The 26,681-nt window shown below is 40.9% G+C and overlaps 1 protein-coding gene across 11 annotated transcripts in view; it reads left to right on the forward strand.

The window, feature by feature from the left end:
- The window catches only part of LOC122573552 (zeta-sarcoglycan), a 218,391-nt gene that overhangs the window by 158,384 nt on the left and 33,326 nt on the right, over positions 1–26,681 (forward strand). The window contains exon 1 of one of the 11 annotated variants that reach the window (XM_043740131.1): positions 13,979–14,066. The exons of the other annotated variants lie outside the window; for them this stretch is intronic. The gene's annotated coding sequence lies outside the window, so the exon portion shown is untranslated. Of the gene's footprint in view, positions 1–13,978; positions 14,067–26,681 lie in introns of those variants that run through there. 11 annotated transcript variants of the gene reach the window in all.

Below are 26,681 nucleotides of genomic sequence, written 5' to 3' on the forward strand. Positions count from 1 at the left end.
TGGCGGCGTTACAGAGAAAATACGATGAACGAAGGAACAAGATACTAATGGACAGTGAGACTGAAGCAGAGGGAACGAGGATCGTCTAATGTCGGAGAGCCAACGATTCTTATTCCCGAATTCGTTTCCACCGTACGTAACGGCAACTGTATTCGCCGTCTATGCTACACGTGCTCTCGGCCGCCATTAACATTTTTACGAGATCACGTAACTCACTGTGTTCGCCGGAACATCGTGTGATTTTCTTTCCATCTGTAACGATGGTTACGAGATTTAATAGAGGAAATAAACATGGATTATGGTACGCAGTTTTTATATTACTAACTTTGGTTAATATCACGGAGATTAGGCTCGGTGTTTAGAGCAGGCCGAAAGAAGAATGTAATATAATGCAACATTAGAAATGTGAAAGAGTGTTTAATATAGGCACTTGAGGTTACCATATGGACGAAAGGTACAATGAATCGTACTCTAAGGTGGATTGTCAGGTTGTCTTTTTAAAATGTCTACGTCACTTGTCACTTAAATAGTTGCCAGAAATACCCGCTTGGATTGGCCAATTTTATTGTCAATTAGAATTATGAAAATAGACCAAGAGTTAGGAGTAGAGAGCCGAAACTATCTATAGTCTCATGTCCCTACGATACTATTGTAGTATTGGTTACACTGTTTTGTGACGATTAGCACAAACTTTGCTAAACAGTAAAGTGATGTTACACTTGAGTTAAGTTACTTACAGTACTACCGTGAATTTCAAAGGGATATTCAAATCAGTACGTAATATAGGTGACGCAAGCGGATGGATGATCCCATAGATCAATTGCGGCCTTCGAAGGGCCTCCTTATTCGGTTTTGCCTCCCCGTGCATGACACATTGTGTTTTATGTTGTGTTTGTATTATACGCATGCTACGCATAGCCGTGATAATAGCATACTAATCGCATAACATTACAATAGAGACAGCTAATGTTGGAAGCAAAACAGCTTCGAACAGAGCTAGTATGGACAATGCTGAGAGATCGGCCGAGTTTCCCTGTTTGGTTTCAAAATTTCCCGCCGCACAGTCAGACGATTCGACAGCGCGCTAATTATCTCTCATTAGCATCTAAATTTTTCCTCGGTACTCGTTATGCATTAAAACAGCGTGATTTCATAACGAATGAAAAAGATTGCAAGCGCACTACTCCTAGTGAATTCCGCATTTGTTAACACGACGCGATTTCAGGAAAGCCGTGTGACCGTGAATGACCGATATGAGCCGTAGAGATTTTTCTTATTAATTAGAGTATGAACATCTAAACGAGGATGTGTGATAGATGATTCGTTTAATTTCTCACTGTACAATTGCGAAAAGAGTAAAAACATGGTTAACGAAGATCATAGAGACATGTAAAAGGCCATAACTTAAGAAAGTAACTTTAACATTCGATATCATCTGATTCGGATTTTGATGTTACCGTTGTTACAGTTAATTGTATCGTATATCCTAGATTCGCTCCTCATAACCACCCTAAAAACGATGATACTATGGAGTATTGTTAGGTGTAAGAGAAACTTACATATGTACGTATTTATATTCCCATTCTCATTTTCAGGATCATTTTAATCTGCGTCCGTAGGGTAATCGATAATTTCTAGGAATTAATTGCTGTATGACGAATGATTATGTGGAATTATTGCTATCAGAAAGAGATGACATTTCAGAATTTCCTTCTTGATTTTTCGAATATAGTTTTGCAATTGACAAGTTGGAACGATTGTCCTACGCAGCCATATAACAATCGTGTTCTCTCTCGAGGAGATCAAACGATCTGTTTTTCGTAGATTCGAGAAAATCACGCTCATGGGTCGCTCCGTTCCATCGTCGAGACTTCCGTGGATCCTGCTCGTGATACGTCCAACCAAAACGAGCAGCGAACTAACATCCTGAAGTGAAACTTTCGGAATCTCCGGAGAACGAAGACGAGGATACGTTTGTACGCCTCGTATTCCCGGGGGTTTGCCTTCCTTCTTCCTACCTTTCTCTCGATTTTCCCTCTCCAGTTTCTTCCTCTATTATATCCCACCCTTCACTTCCGTATTCCTCTTTCGTTCTAGTAACATGCGGTTGAGTAAGGGGACGGGATACCGCGTCGACGCTGTGTTTGGCGACGATTGACGTCGTCGATGGTGATGCTACACGACGCCGCAGTAGATTCAATGGGGGCCTAGATAAAGTTCTTGATATGCTGATACGTCGAGTTTGTTGCTGCAATGCATAATTTAGAATAAAAATAAAACAGAACAGTAAAAATATATATTTAACAACAAGATACAGATAATACAATAATAATTTAACTTTGTACTTAGTTTCAAAGTCTGTTTCTCTCTGAACTCTCGCGTGACTTTCTCAATTCTTATACAATTCACACAGAACTTTCAGTTTTCAATCATATCACGCTCTTAAAAGTCTGACACATACAAAGTATATTCTTTTCACATGCAACCAATACTCCTACAGTTATATTGTATTTATTACAACATTTGCATGCCAATTAATTAAGTCCAAATATATTAAATTTCTTATTTAACACAAATATGTAAAAAAAAAGAAAGTCTGTGCCAATACTTTTTGTAGCCATTGTACATGTTAAATTTTCACTCACTTTCCATAAGGCGCTCATCATTATTTATAGATAAAAATTTCCTCGGTTCTTAATCGCTTATCAACCATACACACTCATATCACTCAGCATTCTGAGTTTCTCTCTCTTGACAGTGCTTTTTTTCTCTTTGGCATCCGCTTCCTCTGTCTATCAAGACAGTTCTCCCCTAAAATTTTTTTAATTAATAAAATATCTCTCAAAGGGTGTCCAGCGTGCAGCTCTTCGCCCGGATAGTTGTTTAATAATCCAAGTAGATGAAATTGACGTAAACCCTTCAAAACAAGTTTTCGATTTTTCCTGTGTTCTTGTCACTGACCGGAAATTAGAGGCGCCCCATTGTGTGCCTTTGTCCCGTTCGACTCGCGTGACTTCCTTTTTTTTCATTGCAGTCCCATGGTCAACCAGTGGCGGTTATGTGGCACGACGCGACGTGCACACTTGGCTTATGTCGACGCCGACGTCAAGCCTCGTTCGTTACGCGGCGACGTTTTCGTCGTAAACCCGTTGAAAACCGGGCCAGACTCGGGAGCTTGATTAATCACCAGCTCGAGGCGCCGCGTCTTTTTGCAGCCGTAAAAATTTGTTGTGCATTCGACGGGGAAAAAAATCGTTGCATTTGCTTGATGGCAGCGGGAGTGAAGTGTCACGGAGAGGAACGAGGCTAATGTTCTTTTTAAACTTTGATCTGATACATTCTAGACAATGCTGGAAATTTCTTTGTCCATCGTTTACAGTCGAAATACTTTGTATGGTAATATCACATAGAATTTCGAAGTCTTTACGCTTTAAAATACAGATTTTCCTACATTTAAATTTTGAAGTTAGAATATTAGATTGGTATCCGAATAAATAAGTGACGTAGAATAATTCAAATGATTAGTCTCGATCGAGTCGATCAGTTTGGTATTTATTCATCTCGATTACGTCTCTGTCTTAATGAAGATCAATATTAATTTTGTCAAACGTATCGGTATATCTTTCGTTCATTGCGGAAGTAAAACGTCTGAAACACATAGTTTCAATGAATTTGCTAGTTCTAGTGCTAAATTTGCGATAAGATAGTTGCACAGGAGTATAAAGAATATTAGATACACAAACATGTTAATGCTTTAAATAAAAAAGTTAGTCGTAATATTCCATGATCGTAGTCACGCACAAATAGAACAGAGCGAAAGAACGGGACATATCAACAAAGATCAGAGAGAGAAACACGGTCGGAGCCTGGTAATCCAGATTACAGAACGTTTTCCGTGCTTTTTGCGTTTCCCTGTCGGCCTTTCAATTACCGGAAGCTACGGTTCTATTTTTCCCATGGCGCAGCGCGCGGACCGGTAATTAGGTGGCGTATATAAATTCGTTAACTCTTTTAAAAGGTTAATGGTCCATGTGGCATTGGCAAAGAATCACCTTCCCCGGTACTTCTGCTTTATTTCCCTACCGAATTATTTAAAGGACCTGGAATTGGAATTGAATGCGGCCGGAACGAGCAACGGTTACCAATAGACCACCAGTCGTTCCATATTTTCATGGAGCCGTTATAGCAAAGAGTCGCTCGGCCTCTTAATTAATACCTCCTCAAATTTACAGACCTCGTCGAATTTTCGAACGTTTCTCGCATAACTTCAATTAACGAATTGTTTTCTTTCACTTGTGTCTTTGTGTTTTCTTTGTAATTTTAAGATTCGTTCTATAGAAGGACTATATTTATACGGATGAGTTTATATTAGGCTTTAGATGTATGGTCTCGTAGTTGAACTTTTATTATCCAACCTACGATCAAATGGAGCTTCAACTTCGATTACATGAATATATATTCTTACTTTCTTGCAATTTATCCCTACACGTATATACAGAGTTATAAGTTATTTAATTTTCCGTTAGAAACATCTCTATAAATGTAATCCACTTTATAAATGTAAATCCGCGTTTTTGTAAATGACGCGGATACAACGCATATGCTGAACGTTAGTTTCTATTAAAAGAACTAACAAGAACAATATGATGAGGGGTTAGGCGGGTCTATTATCAGAACCAGAAGTTAAGTTAGATACTTATAAAAATATACATATACAAAAATTACGACTTTCGATGATTTTTATTTTGCGCTCTCTTTGTTCCTCTATTTTCATGCTATATCTTAAATAGTAGAAGCTGAAAACTAAACTCTAAAATAATAGAAATCTAAACTTCCAAAGGAACAGAGATTGAAATAAGTTAATGTTTGCAAGAGTCAAGTTATCCAACAAATTATTTGGCTCGATTTCAGCCAGTTTTCATCGTTGGTCAATAATCGACGTGCTTACAAAAGGGGTCAATTTCTCTTGTGATTACAGCAACGTCCGCTGCGATTTACGGCGGCGGTGCAAATGTTTCAACGATATTTCAATAAGCACACAGGCGATACGCGTTATTACGAGCGCAGCAAAATGACCTTCGAACATTGTTGATATGTCCACGAATGGATACATATGATGTTTGCTAGAAAGATGTATGCTGATGCTAATGTATCGCGAAAGCGAGCAGCTGAACTCTGTGAACGAGCCGTCATGCGCGTTTCCATATTTGGGTATTGTTTAGAACTCCGTTCTAACGTGAAATATATTCAGTGTGGCGGGTACAGTATGTAGCAGTCATTAAGCTTTAGAGTAGGATGTATTTAGTAATGAATTGCTTAATTGAAATGGTTACATACCTAATCCTATATTAAATATGGAGTATCCATTGTTTCGGATTCGGCATTTCCTATTTAATTTAATAAAGTAATTCAATAATTTGACGAATTAAAATTTTAACTACGTCCGTACTACGTTCCTCTCTTCGATTTACCAGTGTAAAAATAAAAATTCTTTCGTCCAACCGTAAGGAAAATTTAATTAAGAGCTCGTTATCGAAATACCATCCATCAGCAAACGCCCTCATAAATACGATCTCCCATCCGATAAATTGCCCAACCATCTATCCATCGTTTATTTTATACGTTGGATCCATGATCTCAGCAGTTTCGTCGTTCGTCATTATAATATTACACACCCCACCGATCCCGAGGCATCTAAACCATACGAAAAACCCGAGCAGAAATTATCAGAATCGAATTCTCATAGGGTAACGAAAGCAGTGGGAGGGTTGTATCGAAATAAATCGCGTACCGGAAGCGTAGGACCGCTGTTGGGCGCGCCGCGGGCACTTACTTGCATTGTTGATCGTGCCCAGAGTGTTTTTCCCCCCTGTTTCCACTAGGGACGGATTGCCGGAGATGGTAGCTCAAAGCGGAACAGCTCACCGCGTTTTTCCTTTGCGATGACGCCGGGTAAAAGAGCACTTTTCTATTAACGAAGCACGCGCGTTCACCTACCTATCCACTGACGAGAAGGCTCAGGTATTTATTTAATAAAACGCGACTAGAAAGGTGAACGGTACGAGGGAAAAGGATGAAAGGGGAAGAGAAACAGTAAGAGGGGGTTGGATTACAGATTTTCCAGATAAAGGGAAGCAGAATGGCGATGCCGGACAAACCATGCAACGAACACCAAAGAAATTCCCTTTACCTCATAATCTGCCTGTGTCTAACTTGCTTCTCTTTACCTTCTTCCGCGGTCTCTCTCTCTCTCTCTCTCTCTCTCTCGCTCTTTCTTCCTCCAGGTCTGCTGTTCTTTCTCGAATACTTTGTATGTGATTTTATACCAGAAGTTTGGAACGCACGACTTTAAATGGACACACTTTTTATGCAAAAAATCGCCGGCATTCAACGAGCACGTTTACTTCCGCGCGATCAAATACCGAAGGACCATCGTTTATCCCTTTAAAGCTAACGCGTCGTGAAATCCTTTGAGGGAATTTTTTTTTCTTTTCCTCTTTTTCTACCTTACTCTTTCGGTTCGTTGCTATTGTTTATTGATAGATCGATGCGGGAAAGGGAGAATTTATATACAGAGGAAAGTCACGCAAACGATGGAACGATTGTACCAGAAAAATGCACGCTCGATCGAATCTCGTAAACGAAATATAGGACAGCGAACCATGAAACCACGCATTCGTAGTTACTAAATATGTAGCTTTCATCACTTGAACTCTCTTATACGTCCTTCTTTGTCCTTCTGTAATCTTTGACGGATTACTGAAATCGTTTATAGTCACTGAATGTTGTACATTTAAATATCTCTCCACTGCTTAACCTTAAGCTTAATCTTGGGAACACGAGAAAATAACAACGTGGTTGTTGAGTGATTATTTCGTCTATTCTATTAATTTATATTAGGATTCTGCGACAATTCTATGTTCCATGGTCTATTTAAAGCTCTATTGAAAAATTTTATATTGGGGTTTTTGAGATCTCGGGTTCTCCCTTCCATTACATCTGATATGGGGAAACGGATATAGAAGGACATGGGAATGGCAGTTTGACAAAGCCTATGAAAAATTCCACACAGTTGAAATTCGAATTGGACGGATTATTGGAAGTTGGGGAACCGTTAGATGATCAGTCATCGTATGGCCTATAGAAACTACCAGTATCATAACGGTACTTGCTATCGAGGTATGGTCAGGATAAAACTACGAAAACCAAAAAGCATGTTGTCTGGAATCCATCAAATCACTAATCACGTCACGTACCAGCTGAATATCGATAGTAACAATCGAATCGAAATAGCGATCATATCCGACCGAATCACAAATCTTTTCTAGCAGAAAACTCCAACACCATCAAAAGCTAACCCCTAAACTCGTCCAATATCATTCGATCGCCATCATCGAGGTGATCGAACGAATACAGGTAAACCAATCGCAATTCGACATCACTGTGAAGGAACGAAACGAAACGAATCGAGGGGACTAATCGAGCGGACCAATGAAAGATGTACGACGTTGAAGGAAGTTATCCGAAGATCGGAAGCGGATGAGAGGGTACCGAAGCATGGAAGTTGGTGGAGGGGACGAGGGTAGGACCAGTGGGTAAAAAAGGATTCGTTCCCTGTGAACGTTGAACCGTACACAGCTCGACGTCGCTTTTATCCACGACGAACAACGACTTGGCTCCACTTTCAGCCGACGAGTTCGCGTTGCCTGGCCATGAAAAGGCGTTGCAAGGCCGGGACGGGGGTGGTTGGACGTTGCTGGAATTTGTCCGTTTCATTTACCACGAGATATTTTCGGCCGCGAAGCCATGGAACAGAAACTAGAAGGGAGAGGGAGAGAGAAAAGGAGTGAGAAAAAGCCCCCGGTGGTACGGACGAAAGTTATATTGCATTTATTGCGAAATGAAGTTCCTCGAAGCGACTATTCTCAGTGTTCTCTGGCAACTGAGCAACCCTCAACGGCGGACTTTCGTCGCTACCAAAACGTTTCTGGCGTCGTCGATACGAGACAACGAACCTCATCCCTTTTCACTCTGGAACACGTCCTCTATTTCTCTCGCACCGCTATCCTGACCATCCAGCTTGGGTACCCCCTTCCGCCCTCGTCCTACCCTTCGTCTCATCCACGAATACTGTATGACCATTGTCGAGATTTTCATTGTGCGCAGTAGAAGCGAAGAAGAGAACCGACTGTCCGAGCAGGCAGTAGTTTCTAACGAATTGGTCGGCCGGAAACTGTCCTTCGCCCGGAGCAACCTGCTGGGACCCTGGCTAAATAGGAGGCTTCCTGCGGGATCCGGACGTACTCCGTTATTCCCTTTCTCCTTCTTTTCCTCCTCTTCTCTCTCACTCTCTCTGTCTGTCTGTCTGTCTCTCTCTCTCTCTCCTTTTGACTTTTTTCTTTTTTTCGTCTCTTTTTTTCTACGTTTTTTTCTCCTTTCTCCCATCTGTGTCTCGATGGCGGAGCGAGAGGTCTGTACGAGAGGTCGTGAGGAGCCGGTTATTTCTACTGGTTCTCTCGGAATGTCGGAGTAGAAAATATTTCGACTACTTACGCTAAATGAATCGTCTGCTCTTGGTCTGTTAATTAACTTTTCTCGGCAAATTTTTCATCCTATTTTAATTTGTGACCAAAGAAAGGAGAAGTCTTATATATACCGTCAGCACAAAATCGCGTTCACACCACATTTCAACTTCACTATTTTACTATAGTATCTCGTAGCGTGGCTACCTAATCATCAAAGGAATTTACAAGTCGCCAACCTTCGATATCCGATACCCAATAACAAGCTTCCCTAATTCTGTTTCTATTATCGAATATACCAAACTATCGGCACCAATCCTCCTCGCGATCATGTATTAACACCGCTTTATCCACTCGGGACAACCGGCTTCCTTCACTTTTAAATCACCACGCTCCAATCTCTCCCTTAAATCTGACGCTGGAACCCTTGGGCCGCGGGAAACTTTAACGACACCGTGCTTCATCCGCGGTGATTCGCCGTCAGCGCGGTTCGTGGCCGATAACAGATTTAATGGATTCGATTTCGTCGATCCTTTACCACTCCGTGTACACAGGCCGCTTAGCGTCGACGTCACCGCACCGACTCCCTGGCTTTAGAAAGTTTCCAAAGACGAGGGAATATTAGTTCGCTGGCGCGAAGCGGCGAGAATCGAAGCAGCCGTCGTTCCTTGGACTTCAGGGCGAAAATTGAAACGTCGTATAGCGGCTCTTCGAGACTTTCCAAGCCGCGAACGTCCGTTAGAAGGATCCCTGGAGGTAAAAGGAGGCACGCTTTGTATCCTCCCCTCGCGTACATCACCCTTTTACCGCCACCGCACACTCGCACACGCGCACAATGCAACCAGTTTTCTTCTTCGCGTTGGCAACGAGAGTGGAAAAAAGGACGATGGTTTCGTCAGTGGGTAGTTTTAGACCTATCACGAACCGCCACTCTTCTCTTCGCCGCATGTCACATGGTTTCCTCGCGGTATTGGCAGATCCGGTAAATTCTCAGTCGACGCCACGTCCGGAAGTCGAATCACCGATAAAAGCCACACCAGGATTTCGAAATAATGCCCTCGGCGTGTTTACATCGAGACCGCAATGGAATTTTTATTGGCTTTTTTGGATAGTTTAGAATGATACGCGCTTCTGCGACAATCTGTTTGATTTAGAAGTTGATGCGGCTCGGTCATGGTATCAAGTTTGACTTACTCGACATCATATCGCGCTCTTTCGATATTTTACTACTGAGTTTCGCTGCACGAGAGATGTTCGCATTTTATTGGTGTTTTTATCCATATTTATGTTTGTACAACATGGTATTTTTTTTATAAACGATATATGGCGTAGTAAGTTTGAATGTGTTTTTTTAATCTGAATGTGTATTTGAGTATTGGAGATCCTGTACGAATCTTGATACGACCTTAAATAAGTTTGCTGAGTTCTGATCGGTTGACGTGGCAGTGTCCTGGACATGATTGTCTATCTTTCCTAATAGTTACGTTTTTAACTGACAAGAAGGTCGATAAGTCTGAAGTGAAGAAGAGGAAATATTTTACAGAATCGATTTTCTCTGATTTATAACCCTGAACAAAAGTAGTTCTTGAAGGGAAATTAGTAAAGTGTCGCCGATGATGTATTTGAATTTTTAGTGCAAAATTTAGGACCGATCAATCAACATTTCAGGAAGACTAGTTTAGAGACATAATCGCTTTTGACGTTATCCTACTGCAATTAGTTGACACGTTTGTATCAGTTGCGTATGGATAAATCAGTATTAGTCCGTATAATTGCATATGAGTCTGGATGCGCAGATGCTCTGACATCGAGCAGCTGCGTTCAGCTATACTGATTAGTTGGATTATCTCGTAAGATTGAGAGATGCTGACAGTGGATTTACATAGAGATAGTCCGACAACAATTACTTTGTTCCAATTATGTATAACTTCGTTACTAAGAAAGATCTTTTAACTCTGAAAGAGACTAGTCCGGTATCAGATAACTACGATGTTGTTATTACGGGGGAGAAAGAAAGAAAGAAAGAGAGCGGGATAGAAAAGGAAAGCAGAGTGAATTTAAACGAGAAAACAGCCATGATTACGTGAAATGACGTATTCCTTCGATACGCATTTCTCTAGCGACGATGAGTCGATCATAAAGTGTTTAAAAATCTTCGTACAATTATCAAAATCGAACCTTCTAGTTGCAAAGAACATCTTTTTATCGATGTTTACCAGCATTACGATTATTTTCATCAGAGGTCGCGAAATAAGCTAATTATTGATAAAATAAACGGTTCTTAAATCCATCCATTTTCCAACGATAACGTGCTCCTAACGAGCAGCTTCAAAATAAATACCACTGAATTCAGGCAAAATGCAAAGCCGTCCAATGTAGAAGGAAATATTCCAAGTAACAAAGTTTCTGCGCGATAGACATAATAGCATGATATACGCCATCAGTCGTCCCGGGACTTTTGTCTACGGTGTATTCCAGCAGCTTTCTGGAGACGCGGTCTCGACGACAAATAATAGAATCAGCTCGTGCGGGCCGAGCCAGGGCAAAGAATGAACACAGCGGGTCGACCTCTGTTAAACAGAAGGCTAGGAAAGATGGTGGATAAAATAAAACGAAAACGAGAATGGCGTGGGTGACAAATAAAGTGTAGGTTGAATTCGGGTTGTAACTGAACTGACATTCGTCTGGTCGAGTTTCACCCACCCAGCCTGCTCGGTTAAATGCGCCGTTCCACGAGTTTTTCTCCTCGTATCTCATTTCTCCTCAACCACAATGATTTGGCCAATATCATTTTTTCTTCGAGAGCACCCGATGTTATCCGGACAACGCAACGCAGCCAATTTACCAAGGAACACGTTCGACATATGCTTGTCCCTTAAACTTATTGCTTTCTTAGCTCCACGTGCTTTAAGCTTGAATGCACGTTGTTTTCGTGGCAAACGAGACAAGATTACTGGTCCTTAAAAGATACATCGCTCTGGTCTTCTTAATTTGTTCGAAAAACTTCAAAGAGGAGACTCCCTTAAAGAACCGCACTCGCATGCTGCCGCGTCTTATGAATTCTCCAGACGACGAGATCAGATTCAATTTACCCGAGAGTATATTGTTAAGCTCAACCACGCCACCAGCGAGATTCCTCGACGAAAACACGCCTGCGGAAACGTTGGTACGTTTATCACGATATCAAGCATCGTGAATGTGCTAATGACGCTTTTACTATTTCCGCGAGGACGATTGGGTGGATAATGGCTCGATTTCAAACGGATTCGAAGAACACATTCCAAATAGAAAAATTCTAATCGGATTGGAAATTATCCAAAACGTCGACGATCGGTTCAGCTAAATATAATGATTTTCGATTAGCTAAATTACCCGGATAATTAACGCGAATTTAACTTTATGAGGATTGCAATTATTTATAGAATATGATTGAAGATTTGAAATCTATTCTATAGTTGAATATTGCGTTCGAAATGCTGATTGCATTTGCAATAGATTGATAAGATGAGTAATTCTACAGTCTGGTAGGAAAGTAAACCGATTAGATAAGTAAATCCACGATATAAGATTAAGTAAAGTATGGGTAGAAAAAGTAGTAATCTATGAAAAAATTATTGAATTCGAATGGGACGATTCGTATATACAATGCACAGTTTGATAATACGATCTATTAAGAAACTATCTACTCTTGATAATTTTGCACGATTAGTTTTATCTCGTTATATCTGTCAGTAGGGATATACAATTACGCAAGAATCTCGAGAAAAGATTGTGGGAATGGTATGCTAGCGATTCAGTTCAGCGGTTTCAGTTCAACAGTTCGGTTAATTAATGTATCGTGTTAATCTCCTGTTTTAAAATGACACGTGAGATTTATGATATGGTTTGCCAATCAAGTGTGAAAATCACGAATCACAGCCATGATACATATCAAATGGCGAATTTAATAAACCACGAATTCGATCACTTATAAATTATAATTAAATGATTCCTCTATCTCAACATATGTTCATCGCATACCACATTCTGGCACGTCACGTGTCGTAACGGATTGAATCATAAATTACTGGAATCATAAAGAATTTCATCGGAAATATTTAACATTTGTTCGTATACAAATTAAATTAAAGTAATACCTCGCTAAAAACGTTAAGCGTTTTTTCATTTTTCAACACACATCTCACATACGAAATTTGAATTTAAATTCAAAATTCATACGAACATCGATCGGATCGCTAATATAAAATTCGAATTATATTTTTCCTTACCAAATTTCACCACTCATCGACGATCACCCTCAGCCGGCCGTTTATCGAGCGATTCCTCCGTGATAACTGGGTCCATTGACGAAATTCACCACCGGAAATGGGGCCAAATTTCCGTGCATAATTAAATTCTATCCACGACGGACGAAGTTTCTCGCGGAATAATTGGCATTCTAGAGGCCGGTCGGCTGTTCACGGGGTGCAGGTTCGGCTGCAAAAAGCCGGCTTTCGCGGCGGGCGTAGATAAGGCGATCTATGCGAAGGCTGAGGGGGCTTGTTACGGAGCGAAATAGTCGGCGAGCCCGTATAATCCAGGGCGACCGGACGACCGAAAGACTCGATTAAGGCAAATCGAGCAAACTCGACGTCACGTAGGAGAGAATCTGCCTCTCGCGCGGAGCCAGCGTCTATCCTTAGACGAAGTCCGTTCGTGAGACACAGCCAGAGAAGAGAATCAGCCTCTTACTACTCTCTCCGGTTACGAGCGAACCGACGCGACCCCTTATCTCCAACGTAGATACGTGCCTGTCGGATTAACGCATTACGGAAGTTCCGTGCGAGAGCACAGAATCGACCTAAAAGCCAAGAGCCTCGAGCCGTCCGCGCCTGCAGTGTGCCGGCTGCGCTGGCCTGAGGTTACACCCAGGGGATCCGACGCGTCCCTGGAACACCGTGCCAGGGTTCCTTCGACACGGTGTTCGCGCGTACGCGAGCCGAATCTCGACATTCCGCGCGAAATCCACGCGAGGTCCACGCGAGCTGGCTGCAGTCGTCGCGCGCCGGTTTACCCACTGCTGCAGATTCACCCCTGCTTTAACTGTTAGCCTTACTATCATCGTCGACGATCGTAATTCCAACGATGCTAACCACGGTGCGTCCGTTTCGATATTCGTCTGCGTCACGAAGACTCGACGGGCCGATAGATCGCGCGCTTTACAGGACTCGAGGGGCTGGTATTTACGGCGGCTTGTGCCTCGTTGGTATCTAACTTGATAATGAATGAGAAAGATGGAGATATAGGCGAGAGACGTAGATTTCTACGAAGAGGAATTTTTGTCGGTTAACGAGGGGACAAAGTTGGCAAAGCGATCTCGAATTAAGATAACTCAGTCGGAAGGCAAGCGTAGCACGGAGTGACGAGGTAGGCGGTCGAGTTAGACGACCGACTCTAAACTAATCTGCCGTTTGAAGGTTCAATGCATGAAGATGGCAACGGATGGCGGAGTCCAGGACTACCCTCGGGACTGGTGGTTGCGGCGAAGAGATAATGACCCCTGAGGTAGGCGACCGGTCGAGTTAGAACTAAGCGCGAATAGTTTTCCTCAAAGTCACGGCGAATTCTCTCGCTATCGTGCATTTTGCAAGGAGACCGTTCTGCTCGCGACGAACAGCTCCTTAATCTTTAACAAAGAAAGTTCCTTCTACGAACGGTGAAACAGATGTGCGCTCCTGTCCCAGAAATTTCCAGAACTAAAGGGAACAGGTTGACATCACGTGGCTCGCGAATGTTTCTTTCTTTCCTTTCTGCAACCGGGCACATTTCGACAAAGTACGTTTTTCATAATTAGCGGCCAAGCATAAAGAACAAAGTTTCCTGGGCAAGTTAAAATTTACAGAACGGTCTAGTCCCTCTGTAAAACAGGATCTCACAAACGTCCTGTAAATATTATCTAAACGTTACGACGACCAGAAGCTTCTTTATTAAATATTTTTTATTTTGTAAATATCCATTGTCGGTGACCGACGGTAATTTTCGAAAATTAGAGATAACAAAATAACATTAATTCTAGTGTGTTATAGCAGGGACGTAGTATTTGAGATTAGGGAGTGAAAAAGGAGAATATGGCTATTTTTAAACTTTGTACACTTTTGAGTCGTCATATTCAATCGTGTGTTTTGAGTATGTCTGTTTACTTGAATCGAATCAAAGAGACCGTGAAATACGATGGAAAGAATGCACGGATATTAGTATATATCGTATAAAAGATACGTGCGCTGGATAGTCAATATGGAACGAAATGAGAGACTTGTGTCGTTGAGCTGTTAAAACGTTTTGTACTTGCTCCATTGTATTGAACTATATCGTCGTTGAATTCCGGTTGATTAAATTGTGTGTGTCGTAAAGATCTTAAGAAGACTTTTATTCCGAAATCGACTGTGTTACGAGATTTAAAAGAAAAATCTGACGTTTTTATGTTTTCGAGTTGATACATCGAAACTCGCAGAGAATGATGTTCGAAGAGAATGGAACAAAAAAATAAGAGCTGGTGAGAAACAAAATCGAAGGTTTTAGATGGCCAAGGAAAAATTTACAAAATATTCACAGAAGTAACGATTGCAATAGCGTTGCTAGTACGATACTGCAATAAACATTTACTTTAATCCAGTAATTTAAAAAAGTGTGCAAAAACAGGAACTGGAACTTTATTTTCGCTAGTCATTGGTAAAAATGAAAAATAATGCTCCAATTATTATGAATAATCTACTTATTTGTATCCTCGTTCGCTTACAAACTTACAAACCCAGATAAAATTCATCCAATATTTATGTACCATCGAGCAGTCCTCATAACAGGTCAAAGATCGCTTTCGAACAGCCTGCGCCGTATGAGAAAAGACACTAAAAAAACTGTAACCGCAAAGAGGGCCGAAGGGGAGGATGGAAAGTAACGGAAGGTTTGGCAATCATAAAATCCAACTGGTATCTGTTCGTTTGTTTGGTTAGTAAGCCTCACGGGTAACTGGATAATATAAGCTAGCAAGACACAGAGAGGAGAGGAGGCGACGCAGTTTAACTTTGGCCGCGGTGTGCCCGTGCAAATGTGTGCCTAAGTGTGTGTATACACGTAGCAGCCGACCAAGGGAAACCAAGAGGTAAAGGCGAACAGGGTAGAGAAGAGAGCACGAGTCGGAGGCTACACCAATGTTTGAGTTCCGTCTCGGATGTCGCTTTGCTGGGTCCTCTGTCGCTCTGTCTTTCAATCCCACCACTCCCGTTCGCTTCCTGTAACCCTCTATTCGCCCTATCTTTCTCTCTCTCTCTCTCTTTCTCTCACGCTTTCTACATCCAGCTCTTCGTTTTACCCAGTTCAACCGTCTTGACTTCTGACCTTGCCCGGGAAAGTTTAGTCCAAGCTCACGGATCAGTTCTTTCGCTGGTACAAATCCTCGTTGGCAGGACAGCTGCTCAGAGAACGAACAACCGGCACGCAACGCCACGTGCCCAGACCTCCCCACGGTTATGCTATCGCTGTTTCGTCGCCCGAGTTTTACGTAACTCCTTGGAGACTTGACGGAAGGTGTTAAGGACAAGCTATATTTCCGTTATCAAATGCTTGGATGTAGAAGATTGACATTGTCCTTTTTTTTTATATATATAATTAGCGAAGGAATATATAGACATCATCACCTTGGAAAATATATTGTAAAGGTACAAAAATAATTGGACACATTGCGAGAAGATTAGAAATTTGCAATTCGAAAATGAAAAATGTGAATAACAACGTTATTAAGCTAGATTTATTTGGGAAATAAAAATAGAAACTAAACGAGAATTCGACCCAAAACTACTAAATACTACAACGAGTACTATATTTTGATCCATTAATAACCAACATTTTACGCCATAAACAAATACTTTTTTCCGCAAGACCCTTCTCTTTTAAAAACCTTTTTTACATCCAAACCGATACGATTTTCGTTCTCTGTTCAATGCTACCGCGTGAAGAAAACAAACTGTCTCAACTGGATAATTCTACTTTACCAAAAACTATCCTCGACGTAACGAAGCTTCCTTTGCTTTTCCTGGAATCTCGCGATTCTATCAAAGGACTTGCGAAAATCGGTTGATGGTAACGAGGATCCGATTATTTGGAGCTGGTAATTAGCAGGATGAAAGTTTCTCGAGCAATTTTCGTCAAGTTTATTGACTCAGCATCAACCGATGCCGGGTGGTTCGCGTAAAGTGGTAGGTGCCGCTTAGTTTCGAGTTAGACTTGACCGAAACCACGGTCAGGGATCCGCACTCAGGAAGCTTGGTCGTAGCTGGTCAGAAGTGGACTAGTCGTGCGGAGACGAGTCGAGTTCGAGACAGCTGACCCCAACTCACACTGTGTACGGAATCGTATTAGGCGTCGAGCAGCGTGAACGCGTTAGCGCTCTGGAATTGTACTCGCGTTGTGCATCAGTCGGTGCCTCGTTGACCGGACGACAATCCGTTTAGTCTAATTCCGTGAAATGGGAGCGTAAACTCGTGCCAAATTAATCAAACGTTGCCCTCAGATGGATATGGCGCTCGCCTCGAAGACGTTCCACTCAATAAACTTTTTGCTTGTTCCGTGAACAGTCTCGAATCTCCGGGAACATCCCGTTTGAAACACACCGTTGAGTTCTCTACTCTTCCAACAACTTTCCAAGTTTTCAAGAGGGGTTTCTTTCGGTGAAATTATAATTACAATTGGCGAGGAGTTAATTCGCGGCCGAGAGGATAAGCGCCGGCCAAAATTTGTAATTATAATCGTCCCTCGTGGGAACCTCGTCTCCGGGACTCGCTTAATAAACGACCCTAAATCTCTCATAGTGCTCGTCTTCTTCTTTTATTGCTCGACAGGTTTTACTAGCGATTACGTCCTTCTATCCAAATGCTTTTATTAGCGACGGAGTTTATTAACGAAGTTTCTCCCACGTTTACATTGGTTTTATTTCTCGTAGATGGCAATGTTAAGAACGAAATCATTAGAGCGATGAAAATTCATAATGTTTCATAGTAATTTTGTAGATTAATGCGCAGTTGTTGGAAAATCGAATGATTTTTGATCGAGTATATGAACAAAGGCTTGTTCCCTCCTTTTAACGTTACAATTCAAAAATTTCACTCTAAAATTTCGAATTTGTAATAATTCGAGAATTTCAGATCCAAATGTCGAACGAATAAACAAGAGATAATTTACGTTAATGTAAACTTTATGATTACTTCATATTATTTCATTACGTATTCCTAATCTTCCGTTACGGCAAAAACAAACTTAAACTGCGATAATATCCATCGAAACAACGATCTACAGTGAGATCCGTTGTAACGAGACGTGATAAAGTGCACGCGTACCGAGCGAAAATTCAAAGTCGATTTTTTCGAAAACAAAGCCTCAAACGAAAGATTTTTATTCTATATTTTCGACTTCTTTTTTCGCGTAGAATCACCCCCTTTTCGCTTGTACCACCAGTTACCAACCATTCTGTATATAATATAAAATAATATAATATATTATTATAATTCCATAGTCGAGAATAGAATATAGAATACAGTTGCCTATTATTCTCTACTCGTTATTATTATACAACTCATGAAGTCGTTAAAATTAATCAGATGAAATAGATAGGAAATTAAAATTCAATTTATTTTTTAATTTGATCAATTATACAATGTATCCAAGAACTACTAAGACGAAATAAAAGTGACATCTGTTCGTCAAACAAGTTGACGTCTTGTCCGGGATCAATAGAAACGAGGAAATTTCTCGCGATCTTCCCACTGAGGAAGCAAAGGCAGGAATCGAAACCAGAACTACGTAGGACGAGCATTTAATATTTCCTTTACGAGCGAGCACGATTCCATTAGCAAAGTTTCGGGAACCGGCACTAGGGCCAAGAGGGACCGACCTGTTCGTTAACGCCCGCTGTTTTATTCATTCGATTAGTTTCGCCGGCGAGTAAAGCCACGATGTGGGATTTTCCGTGTTCCGAGCTGTCGGTCCTTGCACGTGTGCGGGCCACATGTACGCGTACTATACGAAACCAACCCGGAATTTCACCATTTTCAATGCTTTGGAATACAATTAATACCGGATCGACTCTGATTCAACCCACCACTATTGATCTCACCGAAATAATCGAAGTGTCAATGCCTGTTACGTTTCTGAAATATCGAACACTTTTCTACAAGACAATCACCGTCTAATTAATCACGTCAATGGATATTCTAACGTCACTGGCTTTATATAGTGCTACAAAGAACTCTCTTCTAACTACTCTAAATACGGTTCTTTCCGACATTGATTACGTAGGAATATTGGGTTTAAGTTAAGTTTCCACTCTTTTTAATACGAAGGCGTTGTTCTTCAGTGACATTTAAACTAGAGAATGATTAGATAATTGATGATATACCGAGGAACATGAAATTTCTCATGCATATTTGGTTATGTTTAAGTAAGAACGCAGCGTAATTTTTATATAATTGCCTTTATCATTATTATTATTATTATTGCACAACTTATCGCGTGTTTGCTAATGATACGTTCATACGATTAATCAAATGATTTCTCCGTTCCGTAATCATTCGAACAAAAGACGTTTAAAAGTCCAGTCTATCAATCATCCATTCTTCTACAAGGCTTAAAATCTAACCTACTGAAAGTTCACTCAAAATCTAACCGCAATCTACCATGTAACTATTACTCTGGGTTCAAAGTTAAAGCCCTACCAAAGATTCAAATCCCGGAATTTTCCCCAGCTGCTCGAATCTGTCTCACCCATTTAACTGTCGAAGAATCGGGGTCGCAGCCGATCGTTCAATCGGCCAGGATTTAACGCGTAAACTTCGTCGTGACGCCATCCGCTCACGCCTAACGGACGGAGGGAAAGGGTGGCGAAGTAGTGTGACAGAGGGTGTAGGAATATACGCGCGCGAACGCGGAGAGAGAGAGAGAGAGAGAGAGGATAGGTGAATCGGGACATAAAATATTGCTAACCGCCTCGCGGCCGAATTTAATTCCCCGGTCTGAACTCGGGGAGAACGTCGAGCGGCAGAGGGATTGCCGGGGGTATTCGTAGGGGGAGGAAGGAGGGGTTAGTCGACGGTGCTGGCCTCGTCGAGATAAATCTTCCTGTCGATGGCTCACCACCGCTTGGATTAGAGTCTACATTTGCACCTACTCTACCCCTGGCTGGCTCACTCTTTTCCATCCCTTTTTCCGTCCTGCTATACTTCCACCTCTTGCGGCTCTTTCCCTTCGAAATCTGCCGATACGGCCACCCGTCGGCTCGCCTCTTCGTTCGGTGGAAAGACCATCTCATAAATTCGCCGCGGCTCGTTATAAATTCAACTCTCGTTGGACATGAGCAGCCGACTGACTACAGAGTACTGGAGAGGAAAACGACGACTACCACGGGGTTGAGGACGAAGGGAAGGACGCTGGATTTGCGTAGCGCGTTGATCGGATAGCAAGAGCCATTATTGGGGTTGTCGCGATGAACGGAGTGGCGACGGTTCGTGGCTGCAGGCCGCTGGATAGATGCGTTCCAGATATGAACGGGACGCTGCCAACGAATCCGGATGAAGGTAAAATACGGTATGGTTGCATACGCGCAAAGATACTATGTTCTATTTGCAAGTATTGAGAAGTTGGAGAAACGATTCGGTTTTATGACGAGAGGAATAGTTTATGATAATGGTGGCTGAGTGTCTGCTGTCGAGTGTCGAATATCGGACGCGTAAGAGAAATGTTTTCTGCTTATTCGGTTCGTTTTACATCGGTACTATATTGGTAGAAAATAGGCAAATGTTTTTGGTTATATGTATACAGGCTTCTGCCGAAATGAGAATAAGGATAGAGCTGGAATAAGGTCACCATATTTTATGACGCGTAATCTTTGTGAAAACACTTTGTGAGAAGTTAATTACAGCGTTAAAAAGAACTAACAAACTGGAAAGATTCCAAAGCGAAGATACCTATAATGATTCTAAGGGTTTGTTCCGACTAGTATAAATTAATAATTGAGTCTATTCTTTGACTTTTATGATCGTTTATTTAAAAAATCCGGATTTTTTTCGATCACGCATCTTCGACCGAATTACATATGCAGGCCTGTCCGGGACAATCCTAGATATATGATAAGACCCTATGTTAAAATACGTAGTGGTGACCGAATACGGAGCATGTATAAAAAAAATGTTTTATTTCCATTGAAATCGCTTTACATTGATTGATATGAAATAGTAAAAAATTTTAATACAAGCGTACAGGTTCTTTTGGAAATGAGCATAAGGAACGACGAAATGCTCGTTAGCAAATGCATTTTCATACTCGAAGTCATTTGCACGTTAATTGAAATTTTAAGGGCACGTCACAGTGGCAGGTAACTTACTCGCAAACTAGCTTTAACTAACTATCGCACTTATGGTTTACAACGCTTGCCATGCGCTGGTACGGCACAATGATATCTTCCTACGATTTCCCCCTATACATTACAGGACAACTTAAAGAGTGATGTGCTAAAGTACAGATATTGGCGTCCCTGTACACGTATAAATTCTCCTTTGATACTTCTGTTTATAAATGATGATCTTGATATTTACGATAAATCGTGTTTCATTCTTGCGCGTTGTTTCATCCTTTTACACCTCTTTTGTTAAGAAATTATTCGTTGTATAATGATGCACCTGCATCGAAACTAAAAAATTCTAAATTGATCATTTTCGTCGTTCTGATCTTGTTGAGTTTTAGCATTAATCCATTAAAGACCAAGCAGAGGAACACAACGAAGTTAAGTGAATTATTGTAGAACGTAAATTGTTAACGCTTCGTTAACGTGCAACAAATATGCTGGAATAATAGCTACTCTATATAAAATCAGTATACAAACCAGAAACATAAATAGAGTGTCCGTAATTTTAACGAGAAGTTTATTATAATAAGTAATTAAATTCCTTCATTCTTCATAAACTCATAATGTTTGGATGGACAAAAAAAATATTAAAAATATATATTATAATTAAAAAAATATGCAGTTATTATCCTTTATAATCGCAATGCTAAGAAGAAAAATTCAATAATATAAATTAATTTAAAAAAATTCGTATTTAATCATTTAATTCGCTGTATGAAATCCAAACGAAACGTCATCCATACAAATTGAACTTTACAGGAAATAAAGTATCTACGGCTCGCATTCGATTTAAAGTGAGCATCCTGAAGGAAACACGATGTTCTGCGGGTCTCGAAAGGGGAAATGTTAGATCTCCGCCTGGCCACCAGGAAATGTTAACGACACCGAAGGCAAAAGTCAACGGATATCCCAGGCGTGTCGCGGAGACGTCGTGTGTCATTTGTCGAATGTCTGAAACGAGAAACAAGCAGTGGTATTTCACGAAGAGGTTCCCGGTTACGGGCGAGTCTGTCTTCGTGACTCAAAAATTATTACTTTGCCTGACAGGGACAAAGGGAAGCGTTTCACTTTCGTAGCGCTTTCCGAACTTTATTATTCATGCTACATCTAAGCAGAGACGAAGATTGAAATTATCCTTCGTCGTTCGTCCCGGTGAAGCGTTTTCAGGCCGGAGATGATGCATAAATTACAATAGCTGGAAGAGCATTTGATATTGTACGAGTAGTAGCTTAATACGCGAGAAGTACCGACGAGAATCGCATGAGAAAGAAAAATTGCTACTCGAGAAACGTATTCGAGTTGATGTTGTTTGTATAGGAACGAGCTCAGCATATTTAAGAACCATACCGTGGACGTAATATTTTATTCGCAGTTATCTTTTCTGTTTTTTTTCTTTTTTTTTTTTTGTTAGTCAATTTACGTTGTTGAATTCTGTGTTAATGTTGTAGTCATGAAAGGAAATCCTAAGGATTTGTATAAAGTTTGACAAAATTGGAACGTTTATAATATCGTCATAAAGACTATTTGTTCTCAGATAAATGGAAATTTTTTGAAAAATGTCTGACTCGCAAAATAAGCTTTTGTAAAGTAGCAGTTATGTAAATTACTTTGGTCACGCTTTTTAATTGACGTTTTCGTGACTTTTACTCTAAACCTTTTAGCGTAGTAGGTAATATAAAGAAAATGAATAACGTCCATCAGAAAGTTATATGAAGTCTTATTTTTATCAAGCAAAAATAATTGAAACATCACAGGATTAAAAAAACGTACCAGCGCAAAAGCACAGCGAAATAACGTTCGTACGCTAAATGACCGTTAAATACGTATAAAACGTACACTTTGTCAATTAATTAATCCCACGAGCTACCCGATATAACATACGTAACGCGGGCGAATAAATAGAACAGGGTGCGAGAATTTATTTTTATTTCCCATTTATTCGTCAGATGAAGCTAAGTGGAAACGGGGCTTCCTTAGGGCAAGTTACGGTCACAGTCGAAATATCGAATTTGGTGAGAAAAGGTGGCCAGAGGATAAGAACAAAATAGGGAGCGGAGTGTACGAGAGAAAACGGCAAAGGGGAAAGAGAAAGAGGAAAAGGATCGTCCCTAATCCGCGAGATCGAGCCGGTAACGCGATCAAAGCAGCTCCCTTCCGGTCTCTAAACCGATTTCCTTGGATTCGTAGAAACCTACCACGTGAGTCGATGGATTTTCCTTCTTCTCTCATCCCTTCTTCCTTTTCCTGGAGCCTTTTTACTTCCATCGGTATAACCCCCTCTTCCTAACCGACCTCTACCATCCTTTCGTCCAGCTTCATATCAATTACTTTACTATCTCCGCACCCTTGGTGATATATGTAACAGAATAAAGATAACAATCTCCCTTAAATTTTCGTCCGTGTGGAACGAACGTTTCCTAATAAATCTGGCCGGCTATCGGATTTCGTTACATTTATTGATAATTATTTCGTTTTGTTCAGCTAATCGATATAATTTACCCGGATTCATTAAACCCAGTAATCGAAGAGCGATTTTTGAATGTTCGTACGATCGAACGAATTTACCAACTAAAGCGATGTATTGTAAAGCGAGGTAGAAATATACATCGCGTAAAATAAATCTGGTTTTTATTATACATTAAATATCCATGGCATTATACTACCGATAGGTAAAAATGGTATGTGTAGAACATTGAAATGTATGAAGTCCGATAATTTTGGAGGAGTAGCTTTTCACAGTACAAGTACTCATGAGTAGTATACAGAGGAAAAATGATACAAGTGAAATAACGTTTAATTTGAGGGAACGCTGAGGATAAAAGAATATTCTAATAGAAATATCTGTATGTTCAGTTTGAGGCAACGTTTAATATTTCACCCAAACTAGTTCATACTTGATTATTTATTTTCGGAACCTGTTCATAATTCAGATGAAGTTTTTGTAGCCAGTAACGTATCAGTGTTGGAATATTTCTATTCGATGCATTCGTAGCACAAAAGCACGTATTTTGCGTGTTACTGAGGAGAATCAAATGAAATAGAATGTCAAATCATGTTGTACATAAGATTGTAAAGAGTAAAAGCATAAAGTCCATAATGAAATTTTTTAAACACTTATCTGGTTTTTGGAAAAAAAGTACACTTTTGCCACTTTTCCATTAAACGTCTCAAAAAGTAGCGATAGAATGCTTTTGTCTTCCTATATATACTAAAAAAAAAAACCTATAAGAGGACTACCCATCTTTGATAAAACATAATTTATAACCATAAAATCGTTTTTTTCTTTTTTTTTTAAGTTTAACGAGCAATTTTCGCTTACAGATGGGGAGGCTTTTAAATTATTTTAACTTGGTGGAAGGTAACAACCGTGAACCGACCTTTTTCCTTCCGTTGCTCAAAGACTTGTCCGCAAACGCAAACAAAAGCGTGGCCGGAAGTTATGGCGCGTCCAGATCAAAGGATAGGCAAGTTTTCAAATTTAGCATCGGCCGTGGGTCGGATACAAGGGAGAGAAAAATAAGCGGCGTGTTGGCAGTTTACCGAGAGATACGTGTAACAGGTATAGACATTTAGCCGTCTATATGACCGACGCGACGTTCTCAGTGGTCAAAATCATAAATTTCGCGATACCAGATGTCGAAGTTCTCACGTCTCTTTGTAGCTCGCGACCCTTCTCGTTGAACGTCAAATCGCGTTTTTGTTAGGCGAACAGATTTCACCGGGAAAATCTTGCTCGTGTTTGGTACATTGCGATTCACATCGTTCCTCTTTGGAGAGAGAATGCTTTCAGAACGTTTATAAAAAACTTTCGACCGACGATTTCTTTCGTATTCTTTTTCTCTATTCTCTATATGCTCTGTTCTTTTTCTGCGTTCTTTCCAAGATCTTCCGCGGCCAGAGGTATATTCACCCATTTAAAGCATATGAAAGAATCAAAAACACAGATACCATGGCACGGTGCTCGGTAAAACTAGAATGTATCGATACAGGCAACAAAATCAATATGATCTAATTGGAAACAAAGTTATTCATCAACGATATTTTTCTGTTTATTTTTCCTTTCTTTATCCAAAGTTCTTTATTGAAAATACACGCATCACTTACAATATCGTTGCGGAATAAAAAATATAGATGATCGATTCTATCAAACCGTGCTCGGTAAATTAGAACAGGGAAAATAAAATGTGCACGAACGTTACAGTTAAATCATTCTAAAGAACAATTTGTTTCCATAACCCAATCGAATTCTACCGAAAGAAGAAAAAGAAGAAAGGAAAAAATGCATATGAATGATAGAGAAAATGGTGCGGGTCCGAGAGATTCGTGTAGTATAGCAATCAGAGTGGCGGTGCACATCGAAGCGCAATCGAGCAGCGTTATTAACGTCGACAGATCAAACAGAGGGACTACAAACAATTTTACTCTGTATCGCTTCTGCTCTGATTTCATTCGGGCAGCAATGCGCCGATGATTGCCTCCACGATATTATAATTTTCATTACCTTTCTCTCTGCGTGTACAAAAGACATTATTAAAACCATTAACTTTACACGGCAATAGTTATAAAGTATATATGTGTATACAGATTATTACAGATACAATATTCGTAGTCGTTCGAAACATTTGCATGTCGTGTACGCGTTGGTAAACGTAGGGCGACTACAGATTTCGAACCGTGAAATCGACGTTTATTTCCAGCTTGTCTTCGACAACAGTATCGGAGGCTGCCGATCGATCATCATGGCGTACTATCGGGCGGGAAAAGCGGCGGAATGTCGATGACGATGATTGATATTAATGATGAGAACGCGAGGTACGCGCCGGCAGCAGCCATGCCGTGATCGAAAACGTACCAAGAGAGAGGGAGGAGAGGAGAGACCGGTGTCGGTTCGGTTGGCGTGTATGCGGGCGTTAATAATCGGCGCACCTGCCCTTTTAATTTACTTCGTCGGCCGTTTCACCGATAAATCGATGATAGACCCGAATGATTGCCCTGTAAATGCTTATCTGCCCGTTAAACATAACCACGTTGTGAAACGCGGGGGCCCGCATCAGGCTTGGTCAACGCGTGTTCACGCGGAATCCTACACGACGTCAGATCTCGATCCGATGAAGTGTTTATTTTCGCGGACGTTTTCGATCTGTCTTTTAATGGATATTTGCGAACTACGCTCAGCCTCGCTGCCGGTAAATCACTCGGTGATTCGCGTTTTAGGAAATCGTTCGTGGACGACGATGATTCCGGTGAATACGGCCGGACCACGCGGCCACGTATTTCACGCGGATTCTCGTTGCGCCACTGACCAATACGTCACGCCGATCGTCGCCACTCGACGAAACCCGAATGGAATTTTTCGCGCTTCCCCCGGCTATCTATAGTTACCTCTGAAATGTTCTACTGGATTTTGGAGGCAAGCTTTTTTGCTGTTTTTCCTTTCACCTTTTTCCTGCTTTTTGGGAGAGTTTTAAACGCTACGGGAATTATAGCAGAGTAAGAGGATGTTGTGATTTCTGGGTTTTAGCTCATGGCTGAATTGTAGAGGCCAATAACTGTGCCACTGGTGATTGCGGCAAACGGTTTGCGCACTGTCGACCTTTTATGTAGTAAAAATATATTTAATTCTTTGCAGTTTCGATACTTCATAACTTTGTAGTAGCTACGATTTTGATTAATTATGACATAATTGATTCATCCACATTTTCATGACGATTCTTTCACGGCAACTTTCTTGT

This window comes from Bombus pyrosoma, linkage group LG2, assembly GCF_014825855.1.
Source record: "Bombus pyrosoma isolate SC7728 linkage group LG2, ASM1482585v1, whole genome shotgun sequence".
Taxonomy (NCBI): domain Eukaryota; kingdom Metazoa; phylum Arthropoda; class Insecta; order Hymenoptera; family Apidae; genus Bombus; species Bombus pyrosoma.